The sequence below is a fragment of the Ceratotherium simum genome, chromosome 2, assembly GCF_057802395.1.
Source record: "Ceratotherium simum simum isolate JZ-2026a chromosome 2, ASM5780239v1, whole genome shotgun sequence".
NCBI lineage: Eukaryota > Metazoa > Chordata > Mammalia > Perissodactyla > Rhinocerotidae > Ceratotherium > Ceratotherium simum.
This window is the reverse complement of record NC_141901.1, coordinates 27,079,656-27,103,562: the sequence shown is the minus strand read 5'-3', so window position 1 is coordinate 27,103,562 and position 23,907 is coordinate 27,079,656. Positions and strand designations below refer to the sequence as shown.

The window sequence follows — 23,907 nt, the reverse complement described above, 5'->3', positions numbered from 1 at the left end:
CAACTGAATGTTGCAGACGTGATGCTCGGTGACTTCCAAAGCTAGGTAGAAAAAGGTTTTGCACCTTCCATCTCGTTTGCTGGAACACTCACACTCGGAGCCCTGAACTCTGAGGCACTGTGTAAGACTGCCTTGAGGCGGCCATGTTGTGAGGAAGCTCAAGCGTGTGAAGCAGCCAAGCATGGGCGTTCTGGCTGACAGCTGTACTGAGGTCCCAGCCCACAGCTAGTGCTGCCTGCCAGACTGGTGAATGGATGAGCTTCCTGATGATCCCAGCCTCACGGCCTTGAATTGCCCCCAGCCTTTGAGTCTTCCCAGCTGAGGCTCCAGACATTGTGGAGTAGAGAAACAGTCCCTGCCATGCCCTGTTTGAACCCCTGGCCCACAGAATCTGTGAGCAGAATGAAATGGTTGTTTTATGCCACTAAGTTTGGGTGACTTTTAGTGAGTGGCAGGGCTTCAGTGATCCAATGATTCTAGAGGCGAGAGTGAACAGCATTAGAAAAAGAAGAGAGAGGAACACATAAACAAGAGAATGATGCCATGGGAGAAGGACAATGACCTGAATGATGCTGTTTGTACTCTGTTTTGTTTTTTGAGGTGCAAAAGGAACCAAATATAATCACATTTCAAGCACAATCCCTAGGCCTTCCTTTTGGCGGCCAAGCCTTGCAGTGGTCACTCACATTGGGAGCCTCCTGTCACATGGCCCCTCCCTTACTGCCACTCTACTCAAGGAGAACAGGTGCCTCCTGCACCTCAGAGGGCCCCTTGTGGTGGGAAGTCAAATGACTTCACAGTGGGACTTCAGTGCTGCAGTGGACCTGATTCAAAAATTGCAGTGAGGATTTTCATTTGTTCTTCACAGCAGGAGAGGGAGGTCACTTCCTGGTAATTCAGATCTGGGCAGGTGTTTCTGAAGCTGGGTCTTCTGCAGCTTCTTCCCTTACCACCCCCCAGGGGTGAATCAGGAGGTGACAAGGATTGTGGCTTCCCAAAGGCATCCCAGAAATTGTCTAGTTATTCATGAGATGGTTGACAGTCATCATCCTAAAAGAGAGCCTAACCAGCACTGAGAGTGCTGATTTCATCCCAGTTTCAGGGAGTTACTTGGGGCAAAGAGCTCTCTTTACTCTTTGAGTTTCTTTTACTTTCACTGCTTGGAAAATAAACCACTTTCTTCCCCTACCCCTCCCACCAGACTGCTAGGAATATTTATCCTTGTTTAAACAGCCCCATATTGGAGCTCAAGTGCATTTTAAGAAACCCCTTTGAAAGGGAAGAGGACCTCAACAGGCCCAGGCCAGGAGCCTGGGAGCTCCCCCAGCAGTCAAGTCACAGGTCTGCAAGCAGCTGGGACCTCTGGAGTCCTTGAGGACAGCAGGGTCAGAACTCCATACATTCAGCAGAGAAGTGGAGAGGGTTCTTAGATCTGCAGGGCTCACCCATTGACCTCTGTTTGAGTTTTCCGAAGAGCTCCATTTTTCAAGGGTCCATGCATGTTGTCAGAAGGCCTTTCCATCTGCCTCAGTTTGCTCTGATTTCACTCTCTTCCTTCAATTTAGTGGGTGAATTGGACCTGAACTTATAGACTCTTTGAACTAGATGGGACCTTAGAAATCACCCAGGTCAACCCCCAGGAAAGGAAAGTGACTTGTCCATGGTCACACAGCAAGGGTTCTTTAGTGTCACAGCTAGGACTAGAATCAGCTTCTCTGGCTCCCAAGCCAGACCTCTTTGCACTGTGCTGTCAGACTATCCAGATGCCTGCTCCCTGGAGAGCAGGAATTCAGGGACTCAGCTGTAGCTCAATCAACCACAAGACTCCTGTGTACCAAAGGTCCTGTCTGCAAAGTCCCACTCCTTCCTCCTCTCCTCCCTACCCTAATCCCAGCCTCCCAAACCTCGAGAATATTTTGGAGGCGAGCAAAAACAACCTGCCAAGGCAGTGCTCTGTTCTTTAGGCAACCTTGGAATTAAAGCTCCTGGTCATTTTAGAAATGAAGACGTTCCCACCCACCTGTCTCTCCCCTTTTCATTCTCCTCCCTACCCTGGCTCTGATTTCATGTCTGCTTTTCTGTTTCCTTGGCTACATAAGGCATTTCACCTGGCCAAGCTTCCATATAGACTATTTCCTGTCAGTACAAACACTGTACTTGGGCATACCAACAAAACTTAATTTTGGTCAACGTGCTGTTTTGGATTTTTTCAATAAACCATATCCCTTGAACACATTTTCAAAGTGAAATACCAAGAAATGAAGAACACGGTTATTTGCAGACAATGGAGGAACCAATTAGACATAAACGTTATCATAGAGAGACAGACTGTCCTATATTGTAACTGTTTGGATATCTGTTTTTCCCACTGGGACTAACTTCTGAAGGGTTTACATCATGTCTTTTTCAATTCTGCATCCTTCATAACTCCCAACATACTGCTTTTCACATACTAGGGCCTCTATAAATGTTTAAATTAAAAACCACCCTAACAATTCTGACTCCAATTCCAATGTGTTGGGAGTTTTCTCATACCAATCAAGCAATTCTCCAACACCAGCTGGGTAGCCTACAATTCAACTCAATTCCAATACTATTTACCTGGATATAGCATCAGATTCCACAGGTTGAGGACTCAGTCTCATAAGACTGCCCTCACTTCAGATGTCAATTGCAAGTCCAAGTTGTCACCTGTACTGTACTGTCACCTGTACTTCTGTACTGAACACAGAAGTTCCCAGGACCCCCTCCTTGGGTTTGATTAATTTGCTAGAGCACCTCACAGAACTCAGAGAAACATTTTACTTACTAGATCACGGGTTTATAAGGATATAACTCAGGCATAGCCAGATGGAAGAGATTCATAGGGCAAGGTATGGGGGAAGGGGCACAGAGCTTCCATGCCCTCTCCAAATATGCCACTCTCCCAGCACCTCATGTATTCACCAACACAGAAGCTCTCCAAACACCATCCTTTTGGGTTTTTATGGAGGCTTCATCACTAGGCATGATTGATTAAATCATGGGCCATTGGGGATTGATTCAACCTCCACTCCCTCTCCCCTCCCTGGAGGAGGTCAGGGGGGTGGGACTGAAAGTTCCAACACGTTAATCACACAGTTGACTCTACCATCAACCAGCATCATCTTTAGGTGGGGTCTCAAAGTCACTTCATCATCATAACAAAAGCCACCTTTATAGGTCTCTTCTCTTAGGAAATTCCCAGGGTTTTTGGTGCTCTGTTCTAGGAACTGTGTCAAAGACCAAATATATATTCTTATTATAAATCACAATATCACACTCTCTAAAGCTTAGTAGCTTAAAACAATCACCTTCTGTTATTTCTTGTGAGTCTCTAGCTTGGTTAGATGCTGCTGATCTAGGCTGATCTTGGTCAATCTTGGTGGAGCATGTTCCTGCGCCTGTAGTCAGCTGCAGAGAAGCTGAGGGAAGCTGATCTAAGATGGCCTAAGCTAGGGTAGCAGGAATGATTGGGACCTCTCCCCATATGATTTTTCATTTGCCAGCAGGCTAGCCCAACCTTATACTCATGGTAGAGCTAGCAGGGCTCCAAAAGAGCAAGCAGAAGAATGCAAGGCCTTTTGAGGTTTAGGGTCAGAATTGGCACACCTTCACTTCCACCACACTTGATTGGTCAAAGCAGGTCACAGGGCCAGCCCCAGATTCAGGGGCTGGGAGATCAATTTCACCTTTCGATGGAAGGAGCAGCAAAGTCACATTGCAATGCACTGAAGGATTGTGGTCATTTTTGCAATCAATCTACCACATAAGTCCAATTTTAAGATGAAGAAAGAAAATAGAGAGACGTTAAAAGACTTATTGAGAATGTTATAAAATTGCGTTGCGATGATGGTTGCACAACTCTATAAATTTACTAAAAATCATTGAACTGTACACTTATAATGGCTGACTTTTATAGTATGTAAATTAATCCACAGTAAAGCTGTTAAAGAAACTGAAAAAAAATTTTTTAATTTATTGAAGATCATTCAACTCATAATTGTCCAAATCTGCATTTAAACTCAGGTATTCTAGCACAAAACTCAGTAATCTTTCCAACGCACTGTATTTATCATACCTGAAGTATTAGATTTTCAGAATCAGGGAGTAGAAGAGCTAGAAAAATCTTCTACAGACTATTTTGTCCATCTCTTTTTCTTCAAGCAGTTGAATGTGTAAGCCTTCCAGCACAGGTGTATGAATCCTCTTCTTGAGTTGAAAAATAGAAACAGCATGACAGAACACCTGAGCCAGGTGAAAAATATGTGTCGTCTTCTTGCATGCTTTTAGGATCCAGGGTAATTATTACTGCTGGAAAGAACTTGACCCACTGTTCTTTCTGGAACCAGAGCTAAGGACAGTTCTTTTGATTTTAGCTCTTCTCGTTTTATGCTGACTGTATTTCAAGTAGCCAGAGTACCTAATGTGCTTAGAATCTCCTATTAACACCAATAGCATTCTTCTATTTTATTTTGGGTTGAAAGTGGTTGTATTCAAATTAAAGTTCTCCCAAGGAACTTTGTAGGTAAAAATCTCTGACATGAGGACTCTAGGAATAACAATAGGTGAAAAAAAGATGGATTTGTACAAAAAAGTCCTTCTCCTGTGAGCATTAAGGGATCTGTGAGGATGATGAACAAATGGGAAGTGGCATGGTTTCATCCTACAATTTGGACTTGTTTCTGGAGAGCAAAAGAGTGAAATCCCTAGGAGATGCATCCAAGCTCTCCATCAACAGAGCTTTGAAGAGCAAATTGAGCAGCTTTCATCAATCACACACAGACCACATCAAAAGCTGCCTGAGGAGGATCACTCACCCGATGTCAGGCAGGGTCAGGCAAACGTTATCAAACGCTCTTTCAAGATATTATGAACCCGAATGAAAGAGAAAATGAGGTAAAGAGGAGAGCCAAGAATAAGACCCTGAGAGGACGGGAGGCAAATGAGGCAGACAATGAGACGCAGTGGCAAAGGGGATGAGGAGGGAAGAGAAAGAAAGGAAGACAAAGGGGCAGGGAGAGAAATAGGAGGAGATATAAATAGATAGCAAGAGACAGGGAGCAGAAAGGAAGAGGTAGCAAAATAGAACAAACGTAAATCAACAGCTAAAGAGAGGCAGAGAAAGCAAAGCTCAGATGCAAAGTGGAGAGAAACAGCCTTTACAAAGGGTGTAGGCCATGTTGGCAGCCGTCTGTCCTGAGGATACATAGTCTACATGGACTTGTGTTGAAAATCGACCAGAAGCCTTCTATTTTCTGCACCTAGAGGAGCATCAGCAAGTCTCAGTAAAAGGAGGTATAATGGAAAGCAAAGAAAAAGTGAACACTCCAACCTTCTTCCTCTTCAGCTCCCCAAATTATCTTTTATCTACTATGAAGGGCTAGTCCATCATCCTGGCTGGCTTCACTCAGGCTCTGAAAATCGGAGGCAATGGTCATTAGAAACCCAGCCCCATGTCCACCCAAGCCCCCACCAGAGAGATTCATTCCATCTTTTATTACAACAAAGTGAGGGCAGTAATGTATCAGCTCAGCCTATAAATCTACCTTCTTCATAGATCAAGGTTGACTTTCCAACTAATTGGAGGGAAACAAATCCACTCCTGGGTCAAACCGAACAAATTTCCCCTTCTCTGTAAAGGGCCAGGCTCTGTCTTAATGAAGAGGCAAGGGCCCAGGTGCCTGGGTGTTCCAGTGTGGAGCTTTGAGGAGCCCAAGGTCAATGAGAGGATACTAGGTACAAGAGAGGAGAGTCTATGCAACAAGGGAGAAGATATGAGGAATGGGAGATGGAGGGGCTTTCTCCAAAGCAAACTTTGCTCATTGTACATTCTCACCCCATAAAGAGATATTGGCAATGACAATGCATTAACAAACAGGGTCCTAGAGACAGCCTAGCTCCTGGCTCTCTGTGCGCATTTGTTGAAATAAGGAAAGATCCTAGAAATGATTCGATAGTGCTTCCCAATGCTTAACTGCAGGGTTTATACAGGAGCTGAGGGAATAACAATGCTAACATTTACTGAGCCAATCATTTTCCATGCATTACTCCATTTAATCCTCACAACAACCCTATGAGGTAGACATTCTTCTTCTTCTCATTCCCATTTTACTGATGAGGAAGCAGAAGCTCAGAGAGCTTAAATGACTAGTCCAAAGTCACAGAGCAAGAAAGTGGTGGAGCAGAAGTCTGAGCTGCAGCTGAAACCAGAGCTGGTTGTACGTGGGCGACATTGCTCAGGTAGCAGGTGGATGTGATGGAAGAACACTTTTGTCCTGTCTACTTAGGAGCAGCATGCAGGATACAGAGGAAGGGAACTCACAGCAGCCTCAGCCCAGTTGGACAGGATCAGGGCTTTGAATAAGATGGTAACGGTCTGTGTCGCAAAGAAGAGGCCAATTTACAAAATAACAATTTTTTTAGCTTTGGGATAAATGGTGCAGCCATATGCCAAGACAGAAGGTAGCATTATTACGGGCAGCAACAAGTTTAGGGAGCTCTCTAAACTCTTTTATTTCCCTTTATAAAAGCAAAAGACCAGAAAATTATCCATAGTTATGGAGCCATCAGCACGGAATTGCGACATCTCTTTCATGGGCCAACGTGGCAAATGAATCCACAGCCTTAATGAGGGTCCTGAGGTCCTCCTCCTACCCCCAGCTCCACCTTGGTGAACAGCCCTCCTGGTCCACCCCACAGAGCAGCAGGGTCAGGAGTACAGTCTGTGTGGTCAGATGGACCTGAGTTCAGATCTTGTCTCTACAACTTACTACCTGAGTAACTTTAGACACTTTGTTCAATGTCTGAGCCACAGTTTCCTCATCTGAAAAATGGGGCTATAAAAATACCTAAGACTGAAGTAACGTTAGGATAAAACACAAAGATGAATGCATAACATCTAGAACAATGGTAGCACATAATAAGCACCCTTTAAAAAAACTATTATTATTATATTTTTCTACCCTTTCATCTTCCTTATTTGAAGCTAAACGAGGAAGAGGCAAACCAAGTGAAATTGCTTACATAAAAGCCAGAGAGAGCCAGGCTACTCCACCGGAGGCAATAATTACAAAGCTGCTTCAGAACACAGAGAGTTCCAAGAACGGAATACACATCTAAAACAAGTTCATTAAAAAATTGCTGACTCATAAAGGCCGCTATCGTTATAGCCTGACAAATGGAAGACGCGGCACCGATAAATAAGAAGCCAGCGGTAAACAAGGCGACTACGCTGAGGTCGCTCTATTCCTCACTTCCCATCCATCAACTGTTTCTTAACCTTTTATGGGGTTATAATAACAGGTAGTTTTGATGTGGCTCTTTACTCTGAGTTTCCCCCAAACTCCAAATAGAGAGAAGAAGCCTCCAGCCCTGTCTGCCAGGTCTCCCGAAATGTAACGGGACAGCCACAGCGCTCAGTGGGCCAGCTCTCACCTCCTTGCCCAACAGTCAGCTGCAGGCTTTTCCCACCTCTTCAGCCTCTCAAGAGACCTCAAAATCCTCACACCTCTGCTCCAATGCTTCCCCTCATACTTTCCCACTCCAAGAAAAACTGTCTCCTGGCCAGTCTGTGCCCTGTTGCTCTGCCCCAGCCTGAGCAGGTCCCCCTCATGGTAGTGGAATGAGTCCTTGCTGGAAAGTCAGGAGACGGGGATAATAACGTGGTACAGCCACTTAGTAGCTGGACATTGTCACTGAACTTCTCTGAGCCTCAGCTTTGTCGTCTATAAAATGGGGGTAACACCACCTGCCTCACAGTGTTCCTGTGAAGGTTAAATAAGTTTATGGTCACGAACTTTCCCTATAGAGTATCTGGCACATGTGACAGCTGTTACCGTTAGTCAATGACAAGGATTAAGTCCCCTGATATCTGAGCTCTGTCCTATGAATTTGGGGGCAGGGGTGGCAATAGGAGGTGGGAGAAGGCCCCCAAGTATCTGCCCTAAGAGTTTTGAGCCACAATGTGCTAGAGATCACTGAGACTTCAAATTGCTTTCAAAGAGTTTTTAAGTGCAGATATGATCCGAGGAAATGGGGCAAAGAAAGCTGGTTGCTGTCACCCTTCCTTTGCACGCACCCTCTCTCTGCCCTACTCCAGCCCACAGACTTGGCTATGTCTTGTTCCCTCGCCAAAGAAAGCCAGTAACATCAGAAAGGAAGCCGCTTAGTGTTTTTATAGGGCCTGCGGCCAAACAAACTTTCGCCAGGATTTACCAGAAACCATGGAAAATCTTACAAATTCTTATGTAACAAAAGCCAGTAATCTCCATGTCCTCCTTTCTCACCTAAACCCCACCTACTTGACTACTGTTTTTCTGGAGGTTCAAACAAAAACCATGTGTGACTTAGTTTCACAAATCATCAGCCAATTTGGGCTTTGAAAACTTTATTTCTTTCGTAAAAGGGGGACTAAACGTGAAGTAATACAATTTGGGAGCCACATCCTTCCGAAGCAAAATCACCTCGAGAATTGGCTTTCTGTGTGTCGGTGCTCAGAGACAGGAAACAGCTGGCTTGAATTCGAATTTGCAAAAACTAGGCTTTTAGGCCACCACTCTATTAATCTAGAAATCTTTATTAAATATGCACTATATGCAAAGCATTGTGCTGGGCGGTAAGATACCAAGACATGTCGTACATGTGATTATTTCTGTTCATCAGAAACACCTGGGGAGTTTTGAAATAATGCAGACACCAGGGTCCCACCGCCAGATAATCTAATTCAACTGAAATGGGGTAAGGTCCAGGCCTGTCATTTCTTTTTTCCGCAGGTAAATCTAATGGGCAGTCAATGTGGACAACCACAGGCTACAGCAAACAGTGCAGGTGGAGGAGGGACAGGAGTCCAGGCTGGAAAGGGGCAAAGGCCAGGCATGGCAAGTTTGATTCATTCACTCCACAAAGAGCTGCATATCAAGGACTGTGTTAGGGGCTGGGCATATGAAGGAGCCTAAGACCTGGCTCCTGCCATCAGGGAGTGGACAGAATAACGAGACGAGAGCAATGATTCTGTGTTTAGGTTCTGTGATGAACTTCAGCACAGAGACAGGCTTCTGACCCACTCTGGTGAGTCAGAAAAGACTTCTCAGAGGAGATGATGCCTGAACCACATCCTGACAGAGGAGAAAGAGCTAAGCAAACAGAGGGACAGTTACAGAGGACGTTCCAAATGTCCTAGAGGACATTTGAGGGAATTACCCCTGCAAAAGCCCAAGGGCAAGAGAGAGCTCACTGGGTTCTGGGAACTGCAGCAGCTGTGCAGAGCAGAGGGGGCAGCAAAGGGGCTGGACGGTCAGTGGGGAGGGACCAGAGCGTGATGGGCTTCTCACATCTCAGACCACTTGGTCACTGCTCGCTTGTCTCTGATCCCTAGTGCCTAGCACAGGGCCTGACACATGATAAACACGTAGTAACTGCTGCTTGGATAAACTAACACAAGCAGAAGGCTGAGGACAGAGCTCGGGGGAACACAGACACTTCAAGGCTAAGGAGGAGAAACTACGAAGAGAGGGGGAGGGCAGAGCAGAGAGAGAGGAGAAAACGTGAAGACTGGTGGCTCAGAAACCAAGAGAGGACAGGGTTTTCAGAAACGGGAATAGTGTCAAAGGCTGGAAAGAAGCTAAGGAAACACATATAAAAAGTCAGCTGTCAGAGAGCAACGAGTGGTCCTTAGCAGTTTGGCAAGAGCCATTTCACATGCAGCTGAAGGAGAAACAATGGTGGTGAACTCAGGAGGGAAAGTACGGGGGAGGAGGAGATTGCCCTAGTAGGTTCATCTGTCAAGAGGCTTCCCCCAAAAGGGCAAGTGAGAGGCGAGATGGTGGTGAGAGGGGTGTACAGGGCTCAGTGAGGGTTAGATATTTTTTCTTTTTAAATGAGTTAGGCTCAAACGTTTTTTAAACATGTTCAACTGAAGGATCCTGTAGAAAAGGTTAGACATGTGGGATACTGGAATGAAAAGAGCAAACCTGCCACTCACTGTGTGACTCTGGGACCCTTATGTAACCTCTCAGTTTTTGTCTGTAAAATAAGGACAATCACCCCCAACTTGAATGGTTGTTGTAATAAGTAAATAAAAAATGTCTAATAGAGTGATTGGCTCCTGCAGGTTTTCAAGTTCTGTTTTTTTTTTTTTCATCTTTAATTGAAAGAGGTCCACTTAAAAGTTGGTGGGGTAGAAAGACTTGTGCTTTCCTTCTATCTCTCCTCTTAGGAGTTTAGTGGCCTCTCGCAGGTCACTAAACATTGTATGTGTACTTCAGCTTCCTCATCAAGTGGAGACACAGGTCCCTGTCTCATAAAGCTGGGCTTTTAGATTTGCTGAGAATAAAATAGTAGAAGACACTTGCAAAAGTTAAAAGAGCCATTGACATGATATGATTACTATCCAGGCAACACAAAAAGAAGAACCTTGAGAGGGGTGACCAATATTTCCTTAGAGTCTGGTTGAATCACGGATTGACTCTTAAAAGCTAAAAGATCACAGGGAAGCTGAACATAAAGCTTCTACATCTTGATCGCTAAAAGGATTAAACTTTTTTTAAAGCGTATGAAGTTCTCTGAAAGTAGTAAATGTCAACAAATGTTACTTTCTTGTCTCCTGATCTGTACCTTTTAGAAACAGTATTGTCTTCCTTCTACATGGAGTAGTATGAGTGGGATTTGGCTTGGTGACAAAGGAAAGACAAAAAGGTTCAAATTCAAGCATATGCAATGACTGTTAGAAGGCTCAAGAAGTAAAGGTGAGGGCTGGCCCCGTGGCTTAGCGGTTAAGTGCGCGTGCTCCGCTGCTGGCGGCCCAGGTTCGGATCCCGGGCGTGCACCGATGCACTGCTTCTCCCGCCATGCTGAGGCCATGTCCCACATACAGCAACTAGAAGGATGTGCAACTATGATATACAACTATCTACTGGGGCTTTGGGGGGGAAAATAAATAAATAAAGTTAAAAAAAAAAAAAAAGTAGAGGTGTGCCGTTTCTAAACTAAGCTGCTGCGGGTGACCCTGCTTGGTGATCTTTTTAGCCTTAACAACAGTCCATATATTTAACTAAAGTCTTCACGCCACCAACTCTTGCCCCAGACCAGCACCTTGATCAGAAAATAACAGTTAATCTCTCTGATTTGACTGCAAGCTCCTTGGAGAGATAAAACCAGAGTCTTAATCATTATGTTTCTCCGGCTCCGGGTTCAGCGCTTGCTCCACCATAAGAGGCACTCTACAGTGGAGCTGGGCAGATCTGGGCTCCAATCGCTGTGGCATTCTAAGCAGGTGCCATTGACAAAGTGATTTAACATGTTTAAGCTGCAGTTTCTTCATTTGTGAAACGGAGACACTTCTGATATGCAAGGATTGGAGCGAGGAACAGAGTGAGTGTCTGTAAGGAGCTAGCCCAGTGACCAGTCACATAGTAGGTGATTAGTACCTCATGAAGCTCATATTATTGTTAAGAATAGAACCACCTAGCATCCCATGCGAGGGACCCCAGTGACATCAGGGTGCAGACAGCGATAATTGAATACGGACAGTCAGATTTTATAGCTAAAAAAAGAAAGAAAGGGCTCCAGTGAATTTTCTCCCTATTTCACTAAAATAATATGCTCCAAGCCTGAGACCTTTATCCTCCTGTCTACTGCCTGAAACTCATTTCTCCAACAGAGATCTAAGCCACCATAAATCCCATCAGGGGTCAAAATGGCCGACACAATTTTAACTACAAGAGACCACAGCATAAATGGCATCATTATTATCCCCAAGGGCTGCTCTCTGCCTTTTCTGGGGGACAAAAGAAAAAGTCATATTTTCTAACCTGGAAATATATAGTATTCTAAAAGTTTTGAGGGACAGATCCAAGAACTCAGAAGCACAAAGGCCATTAAAGTACGACCAGACTTAAAGTGAACACTCTTTCTGCCTTTTTTTAAATCTCCTTGTTACTATCCTACCCGAAAACCTAGAGACATTGTTTCTAAATAAAGTCAGTTCTGCCTCTAATCTCCTGTGACTCTATATTCCTCTATATTCCTCTACATTCCATAACCAGATCTCTTCTAGTGATGGGGTACTCACTCCCATTCTGAATCCACACACTTTTTCCTGGGGAGATGCACTACTGCAATGCAGTTCTGACACTGACAACCCGGAGTTAGTTCCGACTACACGAATTAAGGGCACAGTCTCCCACAATACTGTCCTCACATCAGACAACCACCACAAGTTCCAGGGTCCCCAGGCCACGTGCACTTCTGACCAACTGGCTACAAATTGAGGGGTTCCCATAGCTCCCTCAGGTTCAGTAATTTAGAATAACTCACAGGAACTCAGGAAAGTGCTATACTTATGATTAAAGTTTTATCATAATGGATGCAAATCCCTAGGCTAGTGAAATGAAAAGATACATAGGGCAAGGGCTGGGAGGGTCCTGAATGTAAAGCTTTTGTGTCCTCTCCCAATGGGATCAGGATGTATCATCCTCCTGGTACATTGAGGTGTTCACTAACCAGAAGTTCAACCAGCCCTCAGTATCCAGAGTTTTCATTGGGGTTTCATTATATGTGCATCATTAATTGAATCATTGGCCACATAGTTAAACTCAGTCCCCAGCTCCCTTCCAATCCTGAAGGTTGGGCCAATATCACATGGCTCAAAGCCCCAGTACTCTAATCATACGGTTGGTCATTCCAACATAGCCATCCCCCATCCTGAAACTATCTAGGGGCTCATTATGAGTTACTTCATTAGCATAAATTCAAGTGTAATCCCAGAGCCCACTATGAATAACAAAGACATTCCCATCATTTTGGAAATTCCAAGAGTTTAGAAGTTCCATCCCAGGAACTGAGGTCAAAGACCAGACAAATATGTTATTGTACAACAGAAGGGAAGGTTCTAATCTCTAAAACACTTGATGCTGACACTCTAGAACCAATGCTTGTTCACCTGTTGCCAACTTCAGCAGGTCACTTTCTTGCTGGCATCTCAGTCTCTTCATCTTCTGGCACCATTGTGCCTGGCCACCCTCATTTTCACTATTTTCCGTAACAAAATCTGCACCCTACCGCTCCTGTTCTATCTTAGTCTACCCTGATAAGTCACAGAATGCTGAGATAACCTCAGGAGCATGGAAAAATAAAACCAGAAAAGGACCTAGGTTAGAACCCACTCTAATATTTGAGAGTGAGCAGAGGAAGAGCAACCTAGAAAGGAGCCTGAAGAGGTAGGGGAATGCAGCTGCTGCATGTGGCCATGGAGGCCCAGGAAACGAGCTTTCAATGTGCAGGGAAGGACCAACAGTGTCATCTACAACAGGGAGGTCAAGGAAGATAATGGCTTAAAAGTTTCCAATGGATTCGGCAATAAAGCGGTCATCATTGACCTTGTTGGGAGCAATTTCGGTAGCACGATAAGGGCAGAAGCCAAACTGTAGTGGGTAAAATAGAGAATGGGAAGTAAAGAAGCAGAGAAGCAGATATAACTGTCTTTTCAAAGAGAAAGCAGAGGCCGAAAGGTGAAAGGAATTGGATATTCAGGATGGAAGACTTCAACATGTTCAAGTGCTGATAGGAAGAGGCCAAAATGGAAAGGGACAGCGTGATTGTACAGGAAAGAGAGAGTGAAGATTGATCAAGCCAAGTTGCTAAGGACAGGAAGAGAAGAGCTCCAGAGGACAAGTAGAAGGATTAGTCCAGATAGGGATGCTCCTCTTCCATTATAACAGAAGCGAAGGAGGGAAACATGGAGATATTTGTAGCTAATTTTTAAGTTTGGTGTCAGTAAGTTAAAAGGAGGGGAGCGTTCCCATCTTTGGCCTTTACTTTGTGAAATAGGAAGCAATATCATGTGCTAAACTTATGAAAGTTAAACATTTAAGGAGAGGAGGAGAGTGAAGAAAGCGAGAAAAAGCTAGTCGAAAGAACTAGAGAGAGAACTAAGGAACCGTGGAATGATTACAAGGCAGCAGTGGAGAGCCAGTGGCATCTAGAACCATGAAGCTACAGTAAAATTAATCTGCAGATCTGTCTGGGTTTCTCTATAACACTTAGCAACACTGGTAGAGAAGGCTGATAGTTAACTAGATCCAGGGTTGAGGCCAAACAGTATGAAAGAAAGCCGATGGAGCAATGGTATCGGCTAGACAGTGGTTTAAGTAACATGAAGCTGGAGAGAGAATGAGGAGTGGGCTTAAAGATATGAAGAATATATATAGAGAGAGGGATCAATGGTCTGGGAGTACCTCATTTAAAAGACAGAAACAGTGTGAATTATTGAGTAAAAGAAGTAGTAAGATAGAAGGTTACGGTCAGAAATTAGGAAGTGACCTAGGAGATGACACTGTATGTGAGAAGATCCAGGAACAGAGAGTCAGAGCATTGTTGGGGCACCCTCATGAACACTGAACTAACCCAGGATGAGGCAAGGGGTTCAGATGTAGGGAAAGATCATGAGCCACATGCCAATACCTTTAGTGAAAGGAGGAGGATGACGAAGAGATTGTTCCATAAGGACTAAGAAATACAGAGTGGAAATCACAGATCAGAGGCTTATGAGCCACATCAGACCGATAGCCAGGTTTTATTTGGCTGGCACAGGGGCTTATGCTTATTTGTTTTATGATGAATTACTACCTATAACTTAAAAATCAGGAGAGTTCATATAAAAATCTGGATTCTTTGGAAGGCTGCTCTTAAAAACTATGATGATCTAGCAACATGGGGCTCATGATAACATGGCCCTCCACTGTGACCTCTAAGGCTGAGGAGCTATTGTGCCCTTTAGAGTATCAAGCTGTTTCCAGTTCACCACAGCCCCCCAGAGGCTTGTTTCACTCAATGAAGTTACAGCCTACCCTTATAGGCATGTCACTGGTGACCTCTGGGAGACAGCAGGCAATGCCAAGGGGCTTGAGACTTAAAAGGGCAGAAATTTTTACATAAGTCATTTTGGGGAGTTGTAGTGAGAAGCAGAGATGGTGCCAATGCTGTCTGCTGACCCTAAGGTGTGGGAGAATTAATAGTTCCCTTTGAGAAGGGAGAGGCAGGTTCAGATAAAAATGTAGAGGGAGTGGTCAATGAGAAGTCTGAGGCTATGAATGAATTTCTTGATTGCAGAAATCCTGGAGGACAGACATAAAAGTTTTGGTAGAAGCTGGGTCAAGTAAGAGGAAACATAGGCCAATAGTAAAGGACAGGAAAAAGCAGGTGACTAGAAGTCATCTGGGAAAACAGATATCCAAGATATGACAAATCTAATGTAGGAGGAACCTCATCCTGCTTACACTCCAATTATCCAAAGCAAGATTCCTCTTTATATGGTCCCTGACAACAATGCATTTAGTCTCCTTGGGGGCAGTGCAAGGCCCTGACAACCACGGGAGAGAGAAGCAGAAAAGGAAAATGCCAAAAACATGCTTGGTCTCTTCAAAATTTCACCAGAGCTTGGCTCAATATCCAAGGAAAGGAATGGAAACTCTTCTATCTCCTCTTCTCTCACCACATGGATTCCTGTCCCCAACCCATTAAAACTCTTAGCAATACATTTCAGCCAAAATAGTATATATTAAATGGGCTTTTGTGAGCAGGCCAAGAAACCTGACCACCCTATTAAAGGACTATTTTCAAGTAAATTGTGTTCTGGGTTCTAAACACCCAAATTGTAAACGTTGGGCACACAGCTTGTCACAATGGTCGAGACTGCCTATATATTAAACCAGATTTGAGAAAACATGTAGGTTTCAACTTCTTTTGTTCAAGGATCCTATCAATCAAGGCATTGTGGCTTACACCTTCTGGCGATAACTACAGAGTCATCAAAAGCTCCCTTTTCTTTTCAAGATGTAAAGCCCCTTCCTCTGATGTTTGTCCATCTTACAAAGAGCTGCTTGCCCACCCCTTCCTGGACTCGGTCCAGCCTCCTCATGAAGTGGCTTGGGAGGCTGCAGAAGCCCATAGACACAGTGACCCTGTGGGCTTCACTGCAGACTTTGGCCTCTCATTGTGGGATTACTGGGGTAAATGGTGTGAACTCAAGAATCAGCATGGAGACAATGCCGGTCAGTCGGTCCTTTGTTCTACAACATTGAAAAGCATTCCATACTCTCCCTATGGCCTTCCTGTCTCAACACCTTGCTATCAAATCTTAAACAAACTCAAACTGATCTGCAATCTTGGTATGGATTTCCATTTAGATTTCCGATGGTAGATTTTCCTCCTCTTTTACCTTTTTGCTGTTTTCTTCTTGTCAAAAAAGAGCAATAAAAGCAATCAGAGAAGAACTCACAGTTTCTCGCCATGTCTTGCTTCAGTCTAAACAAGAAAATGTCTTATTAAAAAAAGAGGGTGTGCTGGGGGGAGAAAGGTGATATTTAATTTTATTGGGGAGAACGAATCATTGCTGGAGAATGCCTGTGGCTAAATGAGACCATCAAACCAAGAGCAGAGCTGCGAACTGCGTGCACAGCTATGAAGTAATATCTTTCTACTCGGAGGGAAGCTGACACTCAATTTCAGAAGCTCAGGCAGGCAGCTCCAAGTTTGGAGAAATCGCAGCCACCTTCTTGGAACCATTTACAACTGCTTCTACTCTCTGCAGTAAAAGCTTAAAAATGCAAATGAAATTGGGCCATTTAAAGAAAAATATCCCTGCTAACTGTGCTCTGGGAAAGAAAAAAAAAGCCTATAGCTCAGAGGGCAATCTTATAGTCAATGAAACTCGGCAGCGCTGGATGATGCTTCATTCTGATGGATAATGTGCGCTGTGCTTCTCTCTCATAAGTTTAGAAGTATTTAAAGAAAGGGTAAAAGCACCCTGTTTAGGAGATTAATTTCTTTGCTGAAAAAAATGTCTGTTTTTGCTGTCACTTCTGGTCTGATGAAGAGTAAAACCAGAGCTTATTCTAAATGTTTGCTGCTGAAAATTACCAACATGGGGGACCGGAAGTAAAAACCCTGAAGAGGTCAAGTCCTTCCCCATCTCCCCAGGCAAACTCACTCTTACATTATCCAGGAGGCCATTGTAAATGTATTTCTTCAGGGATACAGATTCTAATAACATGTGCAACATTTGTTGAACACTGAATGCCAGAGACTGAGCTTAGCACCTAACATGAATTATCTCATCTTCACAACCCCCTCTCCCCACATGCACATGCAGTGTGTCCCGTTACTCTACTCATTTTACAGGTGAGGCAACTGAGCTTAGGGAAATCAACTAACTTCCTCAAGGTTACATAGCTGGACAGTGGCTGGGCTAGATAGAGTTCAAGTTTAGGCTGTCAGATCCAGAGCTCAAAGCTACACAATGCTGTGTGGCCCACAGTCTCCTCTCAAGCCAGTTCATTTCAACTCAATCCAGTAAGCTTCACCAAACTGTAACATTGATATAATTCAGTAAATTATGTCTTGCTTTGAAATTTCTTTCTTTGAAGACTGCATTTCGAATACAAGGTTGTATTTGATGAGCAGGCACTATAAACCTTGGGCAGAGGGGCAAAGTGGGGACAGCCAGCTACCAAAGGATACATGGAACTTCCTGCCCTTCATGTACTTAGGATATAATTGGAACTCCTTCTTTATTAAGCCATTTAATTCAAAAGAAGAATCTACATTAATTTGGAACCTAAATTCTTCTTGGTGCAACTCAAATACATTTTCCCACATCGTGATGAGATACTAAAGCCAGGTTGCCAACTTCACCAACTTCTCTAATTCTTAGGTAAAGAGTGTAGTCTGAATCTGACAAGTATGCAGAGCAATGAGAACCCTCGTACATTGCTGGTGGCAGCATAAATTAATACAATCATTAGGAAAACAGTTTGTCATTATGTTGAACATTGGAGACGTGTGTACCCTACAACCCAGAATTTCCACTCCCAGCTACTTTCCCTAGAGAAATTCTTGCACATGAGTACCAGAAGTCATGCACATGAATGTTCCTGGGAGCAGTGTCTATAAAAACTAAAAGCTGGAAATAGCCCAAGTGTCCATCCACAGTGGAAACAATAACCAAATTGTGGCATATACACACAAGGAAACACTTTGATCTATTGAAAATGAATTAATTACAGCTGCATGCGTGTATCAACATGGATGAATCTTATAAGTACAATGAGCTAAAGAAGGAAGTAACAAATGAAAACATATGATGTACATATCATTCAAAAGAGGCAAAACCAAACTATGTTGTTTAGGGACACATAATAGGTAGTAAGTCTATTTTTTTTTAAAGTCAAGGAACAGGTCATCACAAAAATCTGGAGAGGGATCACCTCAGGGAGGAGGGAGGTGACTGGGAAAGGACACATGGCATAGGTGGGGGCTTCTAAGATATTGGCAATATTCCGATATTGAACCTGGATGGGGGCTAAATCGGTCTTCATTTTTTAAAATATTAATTAAACAGTATATATTGAAGTGCATATTTGTTATAAAGCATGGTCTTATGTATGTATGATAGATTATACGAATATACTCTTGTGTATGTAATACAATATCAAGAAATTATGCTGCCCGGCTCAATTTATGGCCTGGAATGAGCCTCTGTGTTCATGCAGAGTTATAGAAGTTCTGAAATCATCAGCATTGATCCCTTCTAATCCTGAAATTCCCTCTAGAGAATGCCACCCTGAGACTGCTCAGTCCCTGCTTGGATACCTACAGTTACAGGAAACTCAATACCTCTCATAGTAGCCCATTTCTTCTTTTTTTTTTTAAGGGTTGATTCTTTAGGCAATGAAGCCCCATATTTGTTTTTTTAACTGTGGTAAGATATACATAACATAAAATACACCATCTTAACCATTTTTAAGGGTACAGTTCAGTGGCACTAAGTACCTTCACATTGTTGTGCAACCATCACCACCATCCATCTCCAGAACTTTTTCATCTTTCCAAACTGAGATTGTGTAGCCATTAAACAACTCCCCATTCACCCCTTCTCTCAGCCCCTGGGAACCATCATTCTACTTTCTGTCTCTATGAATTTGACATAGAGGCACCTACTCTAGGTACCTCACCGAAGTGGAATCATACAATATTTGTCCTTTTGTGACTGGCTTATTTCACTTAGCATAATAACTTCAAGATTCATCCACGTTGTCACATGTGTAAGAATTTCTTTCCTTTTTAAGGTTGAATAATATTCCATGGTATGTATACACCCCGTTTGTTTACCCATTCATCTGTCAGTGGTCATTTGGGTTGCTTCTACCTTTTGGTTATTGTGAATAATGCTGCTGTGAACATGAGTGTAAGCCCATTTCTTCTTGACTACTAGTAAGTTTTTCCTTATGCTCAACTAAGATTTGTCTTCCTATAACTTCTGCCTATTGGTCTTCATTCTACTACCTTAAGTCCTTGAAAGGCAAACCCCCTCCCTTTTCCCCACAAGGAAACCTCAAATATTACAAGATAACCTTGACATTTTAGTTACCTCTTCTTCAGCCCAGATCTTTTGTTATTTCAGTCATTCCTCATCTGATGCACTCTCCAAGCCTCTCATCAACCTAACATGCTTCTCTGGATACATCTCAGATTACATCAACTTTTACGGAAACCACATCCCACTATTGTTTTATCATCTGCTTATGTTCCAATAAAAACCCTTCACCTAGAAAGCCCTCTCCCTTTCAATATTAATATCTGCAAAACCAGGTCTCCTGATTCTGTGGCTATGCAATTGATTTTTTGAGTTACAGTGCAGCAGATTAACATTTATATGTGTTAAATCTCATCTTATTGAATTTAGTCCAGACTTCCAGCCTATTGAGATCACTTTTAATGTTATCCTACATGACTCTATGGCATACAAAAAAATCAGGTATCATATTTGTTAGTGTTCCTTCAAATTATTGAGGTATATGTTGAACAAGACTTGGTTAAGGCAAAGGTAAATTTCACTGACCTCTCCTTCCAGATTATCACTTATTAACACTCTTTAAAAACATAAATTCAACCAACTGGAAATCCACTTAACTGCAATATTGCTTAACACACCTATTGTAGTCTTATCTAGGATAAGGATAAAGATAGGATATCATAGAAGACCTTGTCAAACATGTGGAAATCAAGATACGCTAGGTTTATGGACCTTCACAGATTTGCCAGTGTAGTTGGTCCATAATGGGTCAGTTTATAGTAGCAGTATCCGTACTGGCTGCTAGAGATACCTCATTCTTTTCTAAGCATGCATAAAGCATGAGTTTAATGTACTGTTGAAGAGTTTTATCAGATCCAATGTCAAGTTCCCTTGGAGGTGGCTTCCAAACTATCTTTTCTCTCTTTTTGAAAATTAGAGGAATATTTTTCTATTTCTAGTATTCTGGGAAATTTTCCATTCTTCATGATTGCTGAAAACAAGAGTTTTGAGATTTCATCTGCAAACATCTTTAATACATGAGGATACAACCACCTGGTCTTGGAGACTGTGGTCTAATTCAAAATGACTACATGTTAATATCTTCCCACCTACCCTTAACTCATATATTCTGACCTCTCTTATTTGACTTCCCTATCCTCGATGAAGACTGAACCTAAACTCCCATTGGGCTTCCATCTTCTCTCATTCATCCGTTAACATTACAATTTCATTAAGAAATTGGCCATCCATTCTTGGTAATTTTAATTTTATTTTTTCTTCTTGCACTTTAAAGCCCTTTCATTGGTTGGGAAAATAAGATTTGTGGTCCCCAGTGGAGAAGAAGGGAAAAACAGATATCCAGGTACCAAGACTTACAGGCGTTGATTGGTTCTCCCACTTATAATGGGGAAGGTCTCCTCACACTAACTGTGAAATCATTATTAAAATGGGCATAGAACCAAAGAAACTGGATCACATCAACGATAGTCATGAGAATCAGCCCCATTCATTGCCATTTTATCAACCTGGGGAATATCAGCTTTCAGCATCTTCATAATTCAAATGATGAGCTGGACTCAGCCTTCTAAACAGGGGCACTACTGCCACTTTGGACAGGGAAATTCTCTGCTGTGTGGAACTATATCACATCATATAGCATGGAAGCATGTAGAATGCTTAGCATCCGTGATTTCAGGACACTAAATTCAGTTATGTCTCTCAGTCATTGTCATTGTGACAATCCAAAACAACCATGTACATTTCCAAGTGCCCTTGGTGGAGACACACTGACAGATGATCTTTAAAGTCCCTTTCAGCTCTGAATTTCTGGAGCTATAATTCTTTGCAGACAGAAACTTTGAAGTTTTAAATCATTAATAACTTTAAGTTTTAGTCAATAACATATTACATTATTGAAAGTCATTTCCTGGATGAAATAGAGGTAGTCTGTTCAATTTCAGCAGACGCAACATTTTTATCCAATTTTTTAAAATTAGCGGGAGTAACTAATTACAAATCTAGACATTCAGAAAAACTAGCACACAATTAATCACTTAAGTCAATCAGATGAAGAGCCTAGACACATAAAAAATGTTGACAAATTCTTACCACAATATCACAATAAAGAAACACTAGCTGCTAAATCTGTCTTTTTCCTTTGTTTTAAAGGAGCAAAAGTCTAACAAGTTTCTTATTCCCCACTGTACCTTGAAATTCTCCTGCAGATCAAAAGAATTTCCCCAAATCCAGGAGAATTATCTCCCTGCTCAGAACTGTATATTTGCCTCATCTCTGAGCAAATAATTTAGTCCATCAACACCAAGGAGGCTTATTTTTTATCCTTTACCTTTACAATATCTTCCTGCCCCACCTCCCAGTCACACACACACCAGCCCCTTCTCTCATCCCCATCACCACCACCACTGGCACTGCCGCCACCATCACCCAAGGAGAGCCAGAGCCATGGCCCGCTGGCTTCCCCTCAGCAGAAATTGGCACAACTACTGTAGTGCAATGCATGGGTCTCTGTAGCCAACATGTACAGAAAGGATTTTCCTCCCAAAGCAGAAGGCCACCCTCCTACAAAAATGTCTGGCTCCTTCCAAAGCTTCCGAGCTAGTCCAGACAGAGAGAGAGGGTTGTAAAACTGAAGACCTCTCTCTCTTTCTCTGTTTTTTTTCTTGGCGGGGGAATAAAAATGGGGAAGGAGTACCTTTAAGACAACGCATTCTGTCAGGCTGCCGTTCCCTTCCCAGCAGTTCTAGGATGTAGCATCAGCAAAACATGTTATGTCATGTTCTGTGGAGACAAAGAAAGAGCAGAATTCAAACACTTTGCAATGGGTGGGGCTTTAAGACTCTTGGCTTTTCTTATTGCTATTTCCTTTCTCCCTGGTTTTGGAGAACAGGAAAACACTGCAAAGGATTTGGGGGCTGCACAAAAAAAGAGTGAAGAGACAGAGTATGCAAGAAGCTGAGATGTATGCAGCTGCCTTGAAGACAGTGGAAGTCGAGCTTAAACTTTAAATTCATTTTTGTTCTTCTGCTCATTATCTGGCATAGAGAGCCAGCCCTAGGGCACCTATTCTCCCAGCAAATGGATTCAGGCTTCCAGCTTGGATTTGAACCAGGCTTTGGACAAAGGCTGTGTAATCCCCATAGCTTCTTCTGCCACATAGAGAAGAAATGGGACTAGCTATTCCTCCTTCAGGATAGAGCCAGTGAAAATGAGTTTATATTGCAGCCATCGAGATCTATGTTTGATAATGAAGTCACTGGCAATGAGTCCTGCAACAAAGGAATCTTAGGCAATGTCTCATCCAGAGGTCTTAATATCTGAAGAGTTTCTCATCTCTCCTGTATCTAGTCTGGTCTTTTCAGGAGGCAGTAGTTTGTAATAGCTTCATTTGTCTTTCTTTACTTTCTCCATTTCTTAATTTAGCAAGCCTTTCTTCAGCATCTATTGTGTCAGTCTCTGTGCTTGGAACTGGGAGGGGGAGAAGGAAAACCTTCTCCTTTTGTTGTAATCCAGGTGATTTGTGTCTGTGGTCTGCACCAGTGTAACAGCCACGGGAATGGACAAAAATGGTTGGATTCATAGCCTGTTAAAGTGGTGGAACTGACAGATTTTGAGGGCAAATAGGATGTGGAGAGTAAGGGGAAGAAAAGAATCAGCGGTGACTCCTAAATTTCTGGCATGAGAAACTGGGTAAAGGGCAATGCCAATTACAGAGCAAAGGAACACAGGAGTGCTTGAAGGGGCAAGTTTCAGGAAAAACGATGATAATTCAATTTTAGACAGGTTGAGTTTAAGTTGCCTGTGGGATATCCAAGTGGAGACATTCAAGAGAAAGTTGGACAAATGTGTCTTATGCTTGGGACAAAGTTTTGGCCAAAGACATGAATTTGGGAGGCACTGCATTCAGGCAATTTGTTACGCGTGGGAAGAAAGGAAGGGTTGGAGAAGGTCTGTGTATCCTTCCAGCCCCAAAGAGATAAGAAGATCCAAATGAAAATCCCACAGTGCTTTGGGAATTGATCACTAGCCTAGATTTCAAAGAAAGATGCTGAATGAGTGAGAAAAATTTCGTGAAGCCACAAAGGCAGCCTTGGTGGGCCCAAAGGACTAGCATCTTTTAGTAACAGGAAAATGGAGCCTTTGTGCAGATCCAGCTACATAAAGAAAGATTCCCATTCCGCCAGACCTGGCCAATGATGGCATGACCTTTCAAATATCATAAGAACGTGGTAAAGAAGGCTTTACAAGCAAAGCCCCTGGGTTCGGTTGAATAGGACCACCAAAACCAGCTTCCCCAGAATGATTTCGCAGGGTAGGAATTTAGCAGCAGATTCAATACTTTTTTAAATGATTTTTTTAAAGGGAAGTTGACCTGGCTCTATCTTAAGAGTTTTAACATCCTCCCAACCTCTCTTGGACTTGCCTCTGTCCATGTGGCAGCATCACAATAGGCAGAGTTTCTTCCCAAGTCTAGCACAGAGCTCCCCAAGGGAGCATTTTTTCTAAAGGCATAGAACCTC

At 43.0% G+C, this 23,907-nt stretch overlaps 1 long non-coding RNA gene across 4 annotated transcripts in view; it reads right to left on the bottom strand.

The window, feature by feature from the left end:
- The window catches only part of LOC147917781 (uncharacterized), a 139,102-nt gene extending 116,935 nt beyond the window's left edge, over window positions 1-22,167 (bottom strand). For all 4 annotated transcript variants that reach the window (XR_015554436.1, XR_015554433.1, XR_015554435.1 and 1 more), the window contains exon 1: window positions 22,083-22,167. This is a non-coding gene — a long non-coding RNA (uncharacterized LOC147917781). The remainder of the gene's footprint in view (window positions 1-22,082) is intronic.
- Window positions 22,168-23,907: the final 1,740 nt, after the last annotated feature.